General features: G+C 46.7%; 1 protein-coding gene across 1 annotated transcript in view; it reads left to right on the top strand.

Annotated features, from left to right (window-relative positions):
- Taok3 (TAO kinase 3) overlaps positions 1 to 13849 on the top strand; it is a 176904-nt gene that overhangs the window by 61808 nt on the left and 101247 nt on the right. The window contains exon 3 of the mRNA XM_050158923.1: positions 13344 to 13431. The gene's annotated coding sequence lies outside the window, so the exon portion shown is untranslated. The remainder of the gene's footprint in view (positions 1 to 13343; positions 13432 to 13849) is intronic.

Genomic DNA, 13849 nt, shown 5'->3' with positions numbered 1-13849 from the left:
CAGGGAGGACCCACACATCCAAGGGGTGCTCAAGGGAGGACCCGCATATCCAAGGGGTGCTCAGAGAGGACCTGCATATCCGAGGAGTGCTCAGGGAGGACCCGCACATCTGAGGTGTACTCAGGGAGGACCCACACATCTGAGGTGTACTCAGGGAGGACCCACACATCCAAGGGGTGCTCAAGGGAGGACCCGCATATCCAAGGGGTGCTCAGAGAGGACCTGCATATCCGAGGAGTGCTCAGGGAGGACCCGCACATCTGAGGTGTACTCAGGGAGGACCCACACATCTGAGGTGTACTCAGGGAGGACCCACACATCCAAGGGGTGCTCAAGGGAGGACCCGCATATCCAAGGGGTGCTCAGAGAGGACCTGCATATCCGAGGAGTGCTCAGGGAGGACCCGCACATCTGAGGGATGCTCAGGGAGGACCCGCACATCTGAGGGATGCTCAGGGAGGACCCACACATCTGAGGTGTACTTAGGGAGGACCCATACATCCAAGGGGTGCTCAGGGAGGACCCACACATCCAAGGGATGCTCAGGTAGGACCAGCACATCCGAGGTGTGCTCAGGGAGGATCCGCACATCCAAGGGGTGCTCAGGGAGGACCCACACATCCAAGGTGCGCTCAGGAAGCAGTGAATTTGAATTGAAACCATGGCTCAGTAGTATCCAGTGTTCATTATGGGTTTTGGAGGATCTCCGTGGTTTCTGAGTAGTAGGGTGATGTCCTCAGACCCCTCTGTGTTGAGAGAACGACATCTGGGGAGCCAGTGGGTGATGGATGAAGCTAGAAGATTCAGTGTGCTCGAGTTCACTTCAGGCGTCATTTTGAGCTTCTGTGTCTTCTGTGTCCAGGGTAAAGGCTGATGTCCAGCTCTTTACTGTACATTGCTGTCTCTCTGCTGTGTATTAGCTGTGCTCAGTTCCTTAGTCTCTCTCACCCCTCGAAGTTCATGTAAGAAGAACTTGTTGCAGAACATTGCAACAGGACCACTGACTTTAGAAAATAAATGTTTTTAACTTATCCGTTAAAAATATTTTATTGTATGTATATGGGTATTTTGCTTGCATGTATGTCTATGGACACATACATGCTTGCCGCCTGTTGGGGCCAGAAGAAGACATTGGGTCCTCTGGAACTGGAGTTACAGGTGATTGTGAACTACCATGTGGGTGCTGGGAATCAAACCCAGGCCTTTTAGAAGAACAACCAGTATTCTTAATGACTGAGCTGTCTCTCCATCCCCCTAATTTTTTTTAATTTTTTATTGAGAAAAAGAAAAAAAAAGTTTCCGCCTCCTCCCAGCCTCCCATTTTCCTCCCCCTCCTTCCACCCTTCTCCCCCTCCCCCCCCTCCTCTCCTCCTCCCCCCACTCCTCTCCCCCTCCCTCTCCAGTCCAAAGAGCAGTCAGGGTTCCCTGCCCTGTGGAAAGTCCAAGGTCCTCCCCCCTCCATCCATGTCTAGGAAGGTGAACATCCAAACTGGCTAGGCTCCCACAAAGCCAGAACATGAAGTAGGATCAAAACCCCCTGCCATTGTCCTTGGCTTCTCATCAGCCCTCATTGTTCGCCATGTTTTATCCCATGCTTTTTCAGTCACAGTCCAGCTGGCCTTGGTGAGCTCCCAATAGATCAGCCCCACTGTCTCAGTGGGTGGGTGCACCCCTCGTGGTCCTGACTTCCTTGCTCATGTTCTCCCTCCTTCTGCTCCTCATTGGGACCTTGGGAGCTCAGTCCTGTGCTCCAGTGTGGGTCATCCCCCTAATTTTTAAAAAACACTTTTCTGTTAACTTTCTATGTCTTAACTGCTTTTCTTTTTTTTTTTGTTTTTGTTTTTGTTTGTTTGTTTTTTTGTTTTTCGAGACGGGTTTCTCTGTGGCTTTTGGAGCCTGTCCTAGAACTAGCTCTTGTAGATCAGGCTGGCCTTGAACTCTCACAGAGATCCGCGTGCCTCTGCCTCCCAAGTGCTGGGATTAAAGGCGTGTGCCACCACCTCCTGGCTTAACTGCTTTTCAAAAAGGCATTTCCATGGGCTGGAGAGATGGCTCGGTGGTAAAGGATGCTTGCTGCTCTTTCAGAGAATACAAGTTCAATCAACTGGCTCACAACTGCTGGCAGTTCCTGCTCCAGGAGATCAAACACTCTGGTCTCCACAGTCACATGCCCACACACCCCAGATACAGACCTTTCCCCACATACTCATAATATTTCCTCCATCTCCTGAGAGCCAAGCTTGCCTGAGCAAGGCAGGGAGCAAGTGGCCTGCTTCAACATGCAGCTGTCTGTCTTTGTGAGCCCCTGCCACATCTGCCTGGGCAAAGCCAAATTAACCACGGCTAAAGATACAGACATGCCCTTTCAACATTAGAAACTAGATAAGAGTTTCCAGGGTCTTAATGTTTTTTAATTTTTATTAGATTTATTCATTTTGTGTGTCAGTGTTTTGCCTGCATATATATCTGTGCACCACACGTGTGCCTGGTACCCTTGAAGGTCAGAAGAGGGCACCAGATCCCCTGGAACTGGAGTTAGCAATGGGTGTGAGTCACCATGTGGTGCTGGGAACTGAACCTGGATCCTCTGGCAGAGCGACAAGTACTCTTAACCATTAAGCTGTCTCTCCGGCCCCTTATTTTTATTTTTAAAAATACTTTACACTTTTGTTGAATGTTTTTGTTTGCACATTTATTTAGAAGTACATTGAGTGGAGGAGGAGGCAGAGATAGACGAGCTCATCTCATACCGTGTGTGGAAGTCAGAGGACAACTGTGGGGATGGGTCTCCCCCATGTGGACCCAGGAGCTGCACTTGGGTCCTCTGGCTTAGATGCAAGCCCTTCTACCCACCAAGCCATCTTGACAGCCCTAGAAACGCTTTCTTCATGTGTGTACACGTCCGTGTATTGTTGGGCCCTAAAGCCCCACCAAGGAGGAGGTCGCCCCAAGAGACACTCACAGCACGGTTGATGCAATAGCAAGAGGAATTTTTATTCTGCCACGGCAGAGGTCCCTCAGCCTCGAGAGGAGAAGGACCCTGCTTTGTCTATTACAAGCTCTTTTAAAGGAAAAAAACACAAATTCAGGGAGGGGGTAGTACAGAATCAAAGGGAAAGTCCAAAAATCATTTGTCAACTGTTTTGACTAGTTCATACAATGGTCAGCTAACTCTACTTGATCAATGTTATGGCGGTTACAAGGAGGAACACCTGCAGGTCGTCTCACCCCAGTTCCAGGGTCCGGGTCTATTGGAGAAAGACTACAATGGGGATGGAAAGTACTCAAAGCTCCCGTGCACGCGTGGCTGGTTACTAGGGACCTGGTTCCCAGGAAGGGGGGTGCAGTAGTGCTAAGGTGCCTCCTAATGCTAGAGGCCTGGTTCCCAGGATGGGGGGGTGCAGTAGTGCTAAGGTGTCTCAAAGTCTTTCATTATGTGCTCACGCATGTGGAGAAGTCAACAATGGGTGTCGTTCCCAACTGCTCTCCACATTGTTTTTGAAATTGCCTTTCACGGAAGGTGGAACTTACTGATTCAGCTAAGCTGGTTGGCCAGCGAACCCCAGGGACCTCAGCTTCCCCAGCAGTGGGATTCCAGAACACTCTGGTATGCTTGACTTGTTATGTAGGAGCTGAGGATTGAACGGCAATTATAAAGGGCCGTCCTGTTAGCCCCTGGAGTTTTGGGTTTTAATTGTAAGTTTCCAATATAAAGCCATCTCCATACAAATTCTCAGTGATAACATAGCCTTTGGGGATAAATACGTACTATGATCCCTAGCCTGTTCTAGAACTCCCAGATTCTAGGAATCCCCCTGCCTCAGCTTTCCACCTTACTTTTTTCTCCTTTCTCCCAGTAATGGGGCTGAAACTCAGGCTTCACCCATACTAGAGAAATGCTCCATCACTGGGCTTCAGCACAGTCCTACAATGCCTTTTTTTTTTTTTATTTTTTTATTTTAGAGACAGGGTTTCTCCGTAGCTTTTGGTTCCTGTCCTGGAACTAGCTCTTGTAGACCAGGCTGGCCTCAAACTCACAGAGATCCACCTGCCTCTGCCTCCCAAGTGCTGGGATTAAAGGCATGAGCCACCACTGACCGGCTCCTACAATGCCTTTTAAAAAAGAGTTGTTTGTTTTTATTTTATCTGTATGAGTGTCTGTGCACCACATGTGTGCAATGCCCACAGAGGCCAGAAGAGGTCATCAGATGCCTGTAGCTGGAGTTGCAGGTGGTTGGGAGCTGCTGGTGTCACACAGGTGCTAGGAACCAGTGACCTACCTCCCTTGTCACTCAATACCTTTTTTTTTTTTAAAGCACAAACTGAAAAGAAAGCTACAGGTAGAAAAGATTAAACCTATCAGTGTGGGCTTTGTGTAAAACCAATCAAAATCAAAATAGCCTGTTCTATCTAGTTAGTTCCAGGCCAGCCAGGACTACATAGTGGGAACCTGTTTCCAAAATTAAGTATATATTGATAACATTCCCTAAATTACATATATGTATGGATGCACCTGAGACTGGAGGGATGGCTCAGTGATTAAGAATACATGTTGCAGAGGACCTGGGTTCCATCCCTAGCACCCACATGGTACCTTACAACCATCTGTAACTCCGGTCCTAGGGAATTCAGTGCCTCTTTTGGCCTCTGCAAGCACCTGGTATACATGTGATATACATCCATGCATTCAGACAAAACACTCATACATGTAAAATAATAATCTTTAAAATTAAAAAATAACAAGGACCTAAATTTTGCTACTAGTACTCATTCATTTATTCATCTCACTTGTTTGGCATAAGGAAGTCATTTTGACATTTTGACTGTATATTGAATACGAAGAATACACTTAGCCACCTTTTTTGTTTGACATACCTCGCCCTCCCTCCCTGCACCCATCCCCGATTATTCCGACCTAGTCCTTACAGTAAACATTTGAACAGGGTCCCCTGCAGAAGTGACAAGTGGTTGATGAGGAAAGATAAGTGATACAAAACGATAAAAAGAATAGAAATGCCCATGTTCCAACACCAGTGATAATCTCTATTGAAACTTGATCCGTGGTCTTATAGTTCCTTTTCTGCAGCATCACAGCTTCCTAGAACCCCAGTCACCTGTGTCTTAGTACCTACCCATAACTTCTGTCCATTCCTCCCTCCCCCTTACACACCTCAGCCTGTGAGCACACTATGGTAAGACATCGCTGCTAAAGAAGCTTACACAAAAAAGAGTTTGGGGCTTACAATTTCAGGGTTAGAGCCATGGCCATCGTGTGGGGAGCATGGCAGGCAGGTATGGTGCTGGAGCAATAGCTGAGACTTACATTTTGATCAACAACCATGAGGCAGAAAGGCAGACACAGAGAATAGCATGAGTCCTTTGAATCCTCAACGCCTGCCCCTGGTGGCACATCTCTTCCAACAAGGCCACACCTCCTAACCATTCCCAAACAGTTCCACCAACTGGGACCAAGCATTCAAATATATGGGTGTATGGGGAGCGTTCTTGTTCAAACCACAGTAGTGACATCATGTAGTGATAATGTCACTATCCGCCTGACTTATTTAACTTACTACAATGACCTCCAGTTCCATCCACGTCATTGTCAATGATGGGATGTCATCCTTGTACATGGCTGAAAAATTGTCTTGTGTATAAGCTTCACGTGCGTGAGTGTTCATCAGCGGCCGCACACTTAGACCGCCCCCATTGTTGGCTGTGAACAGCACTGCAACAAACAAGGATAGAATTTTCAGAGGAATGTCCATCCTTCTGGCAGAATAGGTGCATTCATGTGTTCCCACCCACATTGTGCCAGGAAGGGTTCTCTTTCCTGCGCGTCCTTCCCAGCTCTTGTCGTCTTTGTCTCTTTGATAATAGCCATTCTTACTGGAGTGAAGTGGCATCTCCTCGTGGTTTTGATTTGCATTTCCCCCATGGCTCCTGATCCTGTGCATTTTTTTATGTGCTTTCTGTCCATTTGCGTGTCTTCTTTTGAGACTCGTCTACTTAATCTGCTGGATGATTTGGCTATTTTTTTGCTACCAGAGTTTTTGAATTTTACATTCTAGGAATTATGGTAGGAAAATATCAAAAGTCTTCGTTTTGTGTATTCAGCAATAATGCTTCTATAAGAATACAAAACTTCATATGCCCACTGCAGTTTGTAATGCATCAGTTGAGTCCGAGCCTAGGTATCTCCGGAAGTGTCCGTCAGTCTGCACAGTACAACAGCATGCACAGTGCAAAGTGCACTTGTTCTGTGTTCAGAACCATGGCTGCAGTGGCAGCGTGCTCTACTGTAAGGGCCGCCAGACACTTGTATTCATTAGCATTTGAGTTTGACTTAACCTCTGGTCACAGAACACACAGAAACCTGTCTTTACTGTTGACAGTTTTCTGTGAGCCCTGCATTCAGTTACACAGTTCCATCCTGGCACCATAGCCCATCGGTCAAGAACTCAGGCACCAGGGACGGGAAGACAGCTCAGTAGACAAAAAGCACTTGCTCCTCAAGCATGGAGACCTGAATTCAAATCCCCAACAGCCACTTAAAATGTTGGCTGTCACCCCACCATTGTGGGGCAGAGACAGAAGCATCCCAAGTGCTTGCTGGTCAGTGAGAGACTGTGTCTGGAGCACCCTGCCGAGGGTGACAGAGGCTGCTTGACATCCTGTTCTGCCCCCTGCATGCATGCTGCCCGCGAGCACACTCTCACACATGCAGGTAAAGGACCAAGTGCTAGAATACAGCCTGCCTCAGGCAGAAAGAACCTAAACCTTGCTCAGTGCTGGATCACAACCGACATTTAATATACTTGCTGAGTGAATGAATATATATATGGTAAATGAATTAACCAAATAACCAAATACAAGTAAGTGTTCTAAAGAATCCGGGATCTGTATATTGTTGACAATGGGTATGGATAAATGTTAATCAAATTTGAGAGATGTTGGCTGTATTATTATTGTATTTTGTGATCATTGAAAGTTTTCATATTATATATTTGATAGCTATATATCATTAAATTTGTAGTATATAATGAAGACTACAGTTTGGTCAAATCTATTAGAACATTTTGGAATTTATAAGACCAGATGAATACCATATTTGTGCTGTTCTTGATTTTCTTTTATTTGTGCATATATGCCTGCTCATCTGTATGTCTGTCACATGTGCCTGCTCGTCTGTATGTGTATCACATGAGTGCAGTGCCAGAGAAGCCAGAAGAGGGCGCCAGATAGAACTGGAGTTACAGGTTGTGAGCCACCTGAGAGGGGCACTGGAAACCAAGCCCAGGTCCTTTTAAACCCAGGTCCTTCCTTTGCAAGAGAAGCATGTGCTCTTAACTTATGGCCCATATCTCCAACCCCTTCACCTTGCTTTAAGACCTACGTAGAGCTAGATATAGCATCGATCTCAAGTTTTTGGCCTCCTCTCAAATAGCAGACAGTACAGAGTTACTCTGTGTTCATGATGATCTAGGCAGGAGAAGTGGCCTAGTGGTTTAGAGCACTTGCTGCTCTTCCAGAGGACCCAGGTTCAATTCCTAGCACCTGTATTGCTGCTCACAACTGTCTGTAGCTCCAGCTTCAGGGGAAATGATACACTCTTCTGATGTCCATGGGCACCAACCAGCCACACGTGTGATACACAGACATATCCATAGGCAAAACACTCATATACTCAAAATAAAAATACTGAAGTTAAGGAATCTAAGGAGCCTGGCTTCTCCCCTCTGTTTACCAGTCCAGTCAATCAGAACAATCAACTGTTTTGTTTTATTGATTTTTGTTTCTTTGTCTTTTGTTTTTAACACAGAGATATAGACGTTAGTCTTAAGAAGGAAAGGGAAGAATCTTGGTTATTTAATTTAATGTCAGTTCTCCCAGAAGTAGGCTAAAGGTTATCCTTATCATGATGAATCAATAAACGTGGGCACCTCTGCCACACTCTTGAGGTGGCTCTCGGGTGCTTTGACACACAGGTACCCTGCACTATATGATCTTGGTGGTATAAAAGTTAACTATTGTCTGGTTTCATTGCCAAAATATAAGAGCCACAAAAAAGCAGTTTTCTTACCTCAGAGTAACAATTATTGGTGGTGGACAGGCGCAGCAGCTAGTAGAACGAGTTTTCTGTGATTTTCTTGGTGGGTGACTCTCTCCAAGTCTGCACCTAGGCTGAGGGGCAGGCATAGGGGCGCAGTGACCCACACCACCAATTCCAACTCTGAAAAAACCCTGACTCCTCTGATGCCCACCCCCCTCTGATGCCCATCCCACCCTCTGATGCCCATCCCACCCTCTGATGCCCATCCTATCCTCTGATGCCCACCCCACTCTCTGATGCCCACCCCACCCTCTGATGCCCACCCCACCCTCTGATGCCTATCTACCTTCTGCTGCCCTATCCCACTCTTTGATGCCTCAGCCCTCTCTCTTAACGCCCCAGCCGCCCTCTGACATCTGACTCTCTCTAATGCCCCAATCCTCCAGTCCTCCAATGCCTTGGCCCACCCTCTGAAAGCAAGAGATGAATAACAGTTATTTTAAGAGACTGGCTTCATTGTGAACCCAAAGTTGCCGGTCCCCTCCAAGACCCTCTGACCATACCCCATTTGTTGTGTTGTGCTAAGAGATGACCCCAGGACCTTGTACGCACTTGACAAGTGTTTGGCTATCCAATCACATCTCAAGCCCTCTGGGCATATATGTGAGATATTTATATTCCTTTTTAAAGATTTATTTTAAATTATTTACATTCATATGTGTGTATGTACTCACAAACACACATGTGAGTATGTGTGTATGAGAGTCATAGGATCCCCTGGAGCTGGAGTTAGAGGAAGTTGTGAGCCACCTGATGTGGGTGCTGAGAACCAAACCCAGTATCTGCTCTTAACCACTGAGCCCACCTCTCCAGCCCTGTTCTTAAGTTAATGATGTCCCCGAATTTCTCCACTCTGTAGGCTGAAGTACTGAATACATATGTATTGTGCACCTCAGGGACGCACATGACCAGGAACCCCATCTGACGTGACACTGAAGTGTTCTGGATTGTCCTCCAAAGCATGACGACTTGGGCGTGCAGTTCAGGGAAAACGTTCTGGGCTGGGAAATAAGAAATTCTGGGTTTTAGTTTGAGGAAAGCCATGTACAGGTGTGGGGTAACAGTTAAGTTCCTGAGATTCAGCATATTCAAGGAATGAAGGAAGGGAGAAGAGAGAAGGGAAGGAGAAGAGAGGGAGAGGAAGAAAGGAAGGAGGGAGGTGGCTGGTATTCCAGAGTGAAGACTGACTCTTCTTTCCTTCCTTGATGTTGAAATACCGTGGGGTTTCAGCTTCACTGGCTCCTGGTTTGTCTCAGAAGTGATATGATTAAAACATGTCAAGGTAGGGGCTGGAGAGATGGCTCAGAGGTTTAGAGCATGGCTGCTCTTCCAGAGGACCTGGGTTCAATTCCCAGCACCCATATGGCGGCTCACAACTGTCTGTAACTTCAGTTCCAAGGGATCTGGCGCCCTTGCACAGACATATATGCAGGCAAAACACCAGTGCACAGAAAAGTAAAAATAAGTAAATCTTTTTTAAAAATGGCAAAGCAATCGAGAGCCCCAGTGAATCAGCCTCCAGGTTTCTGGGAAGGGAAGTCCTGGACATGCTGTTTCTCTTCTCGATTTCTCTGTTTCTTCTTTTTTCCACAAGGCCTGTGAACAAGCTACTCGCTGACTTCCCGTCACTGGACGGCTTCCATATCCGAGGAACAAGAGTAAACCGTGTTATTTCAGTTGTTGTCTCGCTGATGAGAGCTGTGCTAAGCTAGCCAGATTGTTTAGTTGACCCAAGGGCCCCGAGACTTGAAAGGCAACATTCTTGGCACTGTTCTCAGCCATCACTGGCCACGAGACATTTAAGGTTGTGAGAGGTTGAGGAAGGAAGATGATAATGCGCACGTCACTAATGCTCAAAGTGAAGTCCTCCCTGGGGAAAATACATCTAATCATGTTTGGAGAGGAGGGTGGGTTTGGATTCTCATTTTTGGTTCTGGTTGAATTGGGCAGGAGGAGATTGGTGGAGGTTTTCATGGATCATCAGCTATTCACTGAGGCCAAAGAACCCAGCTAGTCCAGCCCTGAGTGTGTACTCAGGAGAAATGAAAACAGAAGGCCACTCAAAAGTGTGGGCGCCAATGACTAAACTGCCATCATCCACAATAGCCAACAGGTGCATACGGCCCAGTGTCCATCGGCCGATCTGTGGACAGGCAACTGTGGTGTGCTCACATTTAACGCTGCGTGACCAGACAGGAAATGCGGGTTCATGCTACATGCTGGCCTATAGTACATGGAAGAAGCCGGTTCTAAAAGAGCACACGTTGTATGAGCCTGTTCTCGTGAACTGTCAGGAACCAGGAAGTGGAAGGAGACAAGTGCTGCCTAGTGTTTGCCTAGCACAGAGGGCGGGAAAGTGAAGGCTGTGGGTTTCTAAAAATATTGTTGTAATAACCTGGGAAACACCAAATACCAGTGAGCTTCTCGGTTGAAATGAGCAGATTAGATGCGGGGGCTCTGTTTCAGTCAGGCAGGTTTTTGAGTGAGAATGTGAAGACACAGCTCAACCAGGAAGTGAACTCGAAGGTGTACCTTGCTCTGAGCGTGCTCCAGATACTCGAGAGTGGGTTTGTCTGTTTGTTTAGCACTGCAGCAAAGAGTTAAAGTTAGAGGCCAGACCAGGGTGGTGGTGGCTCAGTCAGTAAAGTGCTCACTCTCTATCCACAGCAAAGACTAGCGGGGTGTGTGTGTGTGTGTGTGTGTGTGTGTGTGTGTGTGTGTGTGTGGTGTGCCTGTAACCCTAGTGCTGGGGAGGAAGACAGGCACTCCCTGGAGCTCACTGAGCAACCAGCCACTCCCATCAGTGAGCTCCTGACCTTGTCTCAGACAGACAGATGATAGATAGATAGATAGATAGATAGATAGATAGATGATTGATAGATAGATAGATAGATAGATAGATAGATAGATGATTGATAGATAGATAGATAGATCAGAAGTGATTAAGACACCTGACATCGAACTCAGCCCTCCACATGCATATACACACATACACACTCACATACACACACACTCATAGAGGCTCATAGAGGCTACAGTCAGACTAGAATAGTGGGGGGAGATTAGCGATGGAGTTACTGATGTCTTGGTGATTAAGTGAAATCTCATGCTGAACGCAAGCAGGCTCTGGCTAATCTAAAACAAGGCACAGAAAAAATCAGAGGGAATGACAGAAATCATCAAACAAACAAACAAAAACTGTGGATCCTAAATGGAGGCACCAGAGGAGACTTGGTATATCCACAGCAAGAGGGGTACAAAGCCAGAGATGGAAGCTGAGATATTTCTTCTAGCTGTTTGTGTTTCTTCTTGCGAGGTCTCCAGGCTTAAAAACCTACTCCCAGGCCAGGGGTGGTGTGCAGACCTTTAATCCCAACCCTCAGGAGGCAAAGACAGGCAGATCGCAGTGAGTTTGAGGCCAGCCTGGTCTACATGGGGAGCTCCAGTCCAGCCAAGGCTGCCTAGTGAGATCTCCCTCTGAAGAAAACAAAGACTTGCTCTGGGCCTGGAGAGATGACCGAGGGGCTAAAGCCTCTCTCACACGAGCATGATGACGTAGGTTTGCATGCCCAGAACCAATCTGAAGTTTACCGCCTCCAGTATAAAGGAATAAAGACTGCAAGGGAATGGAGACCTTTTTAATGAAACGGACCCGGAGCCGTCCTTAGGCAACCTTTGAGAACAGTGTTCAGTGAGATGGCAAAGCCAAGAGTCTGAAGAAGAGGTTCTATGCTGGTGTTAGCTACATATCAAAAATGCAGGCACGAAAAAATAAATATGGACTTGGAGAAAGGAAAGCCCGTTGTTAGTAAGGGTGGTGGATGCTGTGTGTATTCTGTGTGTGAGTGGGGGGGGGGAGGTACATGTGGAGGCCAGAGAACCCCTTGGCTAGCATTCCACAGTATTGATTGCCTTGTTTTGAGTCTCTCACCGGCTGACAGTGCACCAGTTCAGCTAGGCTGGCTGGTCAGCCTGCCTCTGCCTCCTCAGCTCGGGCATTAAAAACTACCACACCCAAGTTTGTTTGTTTTTGTTTTGTTTTTATGCACGTCCTTGGGCTATGCAGAGAACTCGTGTCCCCTCGCTCGCAAGCACTTTACCAGCTGAGCCATCTCCCAGGCTCTGGATTAGGAATTTTTTTTAAAAAGCTTCTAAAATTGTTTCTACATTGGTCATGTATTTCTTTAATACATAATTTAAAACTAATAGTTAATGTGGAAATGTGGGCCGTTGGTTACAGACGAGTCTGGAAAGGGACAGAGATGGAACCGCAGAAGCCACTGAAATCCCCAGCCCTGCCCAGAGCCAGGGACGTCACCAGTGCTGCCAGATTAGTGCCGCACACTGCCAGTCAGGGGTCGGCGTTATTCCCATGCACATTTAGTTGTTTTTAGTCAGATTTTGTTCTTTTTCTTTTTTTTGAAATTGGTTTCTTTTTGTTTTATGTGTATGAGTGTTTAGTCTGCATGCGTGTCTGTGCACTGTGTGTGTCCAGTGCCCAAGGAGACTAGAAGGTATCAGAGCTCCTGGAACTGGAATCACAGATGTTTATGAGCTGCCACGTGGGTGCTGGGAACCCTACTTCGGCAGACGAGTTCTTAACTGCTAAGCCATCTCTTGCACCAGGTGGGTAGAATGCTTACAGATCTGAGGCTCCTCCTCCATGTACACCAAGCCTAGTGTCACAAGTGTTCATCTTGTGGGAATCTAAGTCGCCCATGGTGAAGATTGATCTTCTACATCTGTTGTCCGTGCAGGACAATAAGTGTTTTATGTTATTTTTGTAAACATTTAGAATACCACCTCATTTGTTTTTAACAAGTGACATAGGTCTCATTAGGTGGAACAGACAGGCGTCAAGCTCCTGTACTCCAGCCATCCGCGGTCCCCACCCTCCGGAGTTGCGGGGACCCCAAATGTCTGCCACCACATCCAGCTTTAATTACTTCCTCCGTCGCTTTTCTCCTAGAATTATATATATATATAGTTTTTTTTGTTTTGTTTTTTCGAGACAGGGTTTCTCTGTGGCTTTGGAGCCTGTCCTGGCACTAGCTCTGTAGACCAGGCTGGTCTCGAACTCACAGAGATCCGCCTGCCTCTGCCTCCCGAGTACTGGGATTAAAGGCGTGCGCCACCATCGCCCGGCAGAATTATATATATATATTTTTTTTTTCTCTTCAAAGAATTATATATTTTTATATATTTATATATTTTACCCTTCTGTCCACAGGTGCGGGAGACTCGGATTGCGAGCGAAAAGAGATTGCTGCCACAATGACCCTGAGCAACACTGTGGGTTCCGTGCCACACAGCAAGAGGTACTGTGCACATCTCTGTGACCTAAGGTTCTATGCATACCTTCCACCTACAAAAAATAGGAACAAGTGATGTTTTCTATGGTGAAATTTTACTATCTTTGTAAGAACACAAAAGGAAGAAAACACGCAAGTAAGAAAATAGTACATGATATGGCTAGAGAGATGGCTTAGTGGTTAGGAACATGTACTGCTCTTGCAGAAGTCCTGAGTTCTGTTTCTACACCCCCATAGGACAGCTTCCATCCACCTGTGATTCCAGCTCCAGGAGGTTGGGTGCCCTCTTCTGGCCTCCACTGGCACTGCACACATGTGTACAAACCCACACACAGACACATGCATGTATACAATTTACAAAATGAAATAAATGTTTTTTAAATGTTATATTATTAAAAGTGGTCTTTTTAGGGCTGAGGAGATG

This window comes from Alexandromys fortis, unplaced genomic scaffold (assembly GCF_014885135.2).
Source record: "Alexandromys fortis isolate MF-2015 unplaced genomic scaffold, M_Fortis_MF-2015_v1.1 scaffold_90, whole genome shotgun sequence".
In the NCBI taxonomy this organism is placed as follows: domain Eukaryota; kingdom Metazoa; phylum Chordata; class Mammalia; order Rodentia; family Cricetidae; genus Alexandromys; species Alexandromys fortis.
Note: the sequence above shows the minus strand (reverse complement) of the source record. Positions and strands in the feature narration are given on the sequence as shown.